The following is a 1717-nucleotide window of genomic DNA, read 5'->3' as shown; positions in this document are numbered from 1 at the left end:
TTTTTGCATGGGAACGGCCCCCCCAAAATGCTCCAAAATGCAAAAAAAAATAAAAATTAAAAAAAAGCATTGCATTGCACGGCAAAAAAAAAAAAAATTAAAATCACCCAAAACGAAATTGACAAAAAAATATTAAAAATTGCAAAAAAAATAATAATTAAAAAACAGGGGGAAAAAAGTGGAGAACCCCCCCCTCCCCCTCGCTGTGCAAGCCGCGCCCAGGCAGGGAGAAGGGCAGAAACCTGCTGCATGCTGCCCCTGCCAGCCGGAGGGCTGGGTCCCAAATCCCTACTCCCCCCCCAGTTTTCTTTATTTCTCCAAAGTTTGTGCAGTCTCGTTGCTGTGACCTGCTCTGCTTCAAGGGGGTGTTTTTTGTTTTTTTTCCCCCTCTTAAAAAAAGCAGAATTGGATCCGGCACTAAAAAGATTCTCTTTTTTTATTCCCCCCCGCCCAGAGGATTTGAAATCCCTTTTTTTGGGCGGGGGAAATGGATTCGACTCGGTGTCTGGCTGGAAGCAGGAGCCGTTGGGATGCCAAGGTAACAGCAATGCAGAAATTAAAATAAAATCCTAGGATGTTAAATAATAATTAAAAAGAAGAGAAAACCATTCAAAAGTGGATGTTTGTCTGGACCGGTTTGATCCAGAAAATAAAACTGTCCTGGCAAACTTGACGTTTGGATTAGGTGAGTTGGGATCCTGGAGAAGGGGGATATATCTATATTTTTTTAAATTTATTCTTCTGTATTTTTTTATTTGATTTGATTTTGGTTTTTTTAACTGAAAAAAAACACGAGTTGTAGAGCATGAAAAAGGGACCTGCGTGCGGTTTCTCGGTGTCCAGGGGGGGAAAAAAAAACCTGCAAGTTTGCCAAGCTGAAATTTTGTTTCTAAATAAATTAATGTAATGACTGCGAGTGGGTGCCTTTGCGGAGGGGGCTGGCCTGACGTCTGTCCACCCGCAGCATCGTCTGCCTGGCATCCCCGGGCAGGGCAGGGCTTTACGGACGCTGCGGCGTGATGGCAAACTTTGAAAAATAAAAATCGGTTTTAGAGGGAAGTTTTCAAGCCGAGCCCCGAATATCGCTCGAATCGCTGGGGCGGGTGGCTGCGCCCCTGCCAGCCGGACCCACCGCTTTTCTTTCTGTTCTTCGCACACCCGCTTTGCAGGAGCGGAGCGTCCCAATCCATACGTTGTTGTTTAAAGCTGGCGGAGAGATGACGGTGCAGAAAAGTGGAAGTCACGAGCGGCATCGGACTTCTCATCCCTTCAGCAGCGTTGAAGAAAAACTCTGGAGCCTGGAAATGCGACCGGATTATTACGGACAGTCTCAAGCGCAGTAAGTTCGGGCCTGATCCCACAGGCCTTGCCAGCACTGTGGCTCACACCAGCAGCCCTGCTTGAGTGCCTAGCTTGCTCCGAGTGTCTGCAAACAAGGAGCTTGAGTAGAGTTAAAATAAATAAATCCATGAAACGATTTGCACTTTTGAACAGCAGATTTTCTGTTTCAAATGTGACCTGAAGCACATTTTGTTTAAAAAGCACTTAAAGTGGGGGAGGCTCATTGTAAAGTGGCTCAGCCCTTCTATCTTGATATTTCAATCGTGCACCTAATCCAAGTTTATCTCGTAAGAAGTTTTTATAGAGGTTGATTCGTGGTGGGAAAAGTGGGCAATTGATTTTTTTTTTTTTTTTTTTCTCCATATGAATGGACTGG

The 1717-nt window shown here is 44.9% G+C and overlaps 1 long non-coding RNA gene across 2 annotated transcripts in view; it reads left to right on the top strand.

Annotated features, from left to right (window-relative positions):
• Positions 1 to 240: 240 nt before the first annotated feature.
• Positions 241 to 1717, top strand: part of LOC109300594 — a 6251-nt gene continuing 4774 nt past the window's right edge. For both annotated transcript variants that reach the window (XR_002098273.1, XR_002098272.1), the window contains exons 1-2: positions 241 to 538; positions 1170 to 1339. This is a non-coding gene — a long non-coding RNA (uncharacterized LOC109300594). The remainder of the gene's footprint in view (positions 539 to 1169; positions 1340 to 1717) is intronic.

The sequence above is a fragment of the Gavialis gangeticus genome, unplaced genomic scaffold (genome assembly GCF_001723915.1).
Source record: "Gavialis gangeticus isolate Ggan-Ray unplaced genomic scaffold, GavGan_comp1, whole genome shotgun sequence".
Lineage (NCBI taxonomy): Eukaryota > Metazoa > Chordata > Crocodylia > Gavialidae > Gavialis > Gavialis gangeticus.
This window is presented reverse-complemented; position numbering and strand designations above follow the sequence as displayed.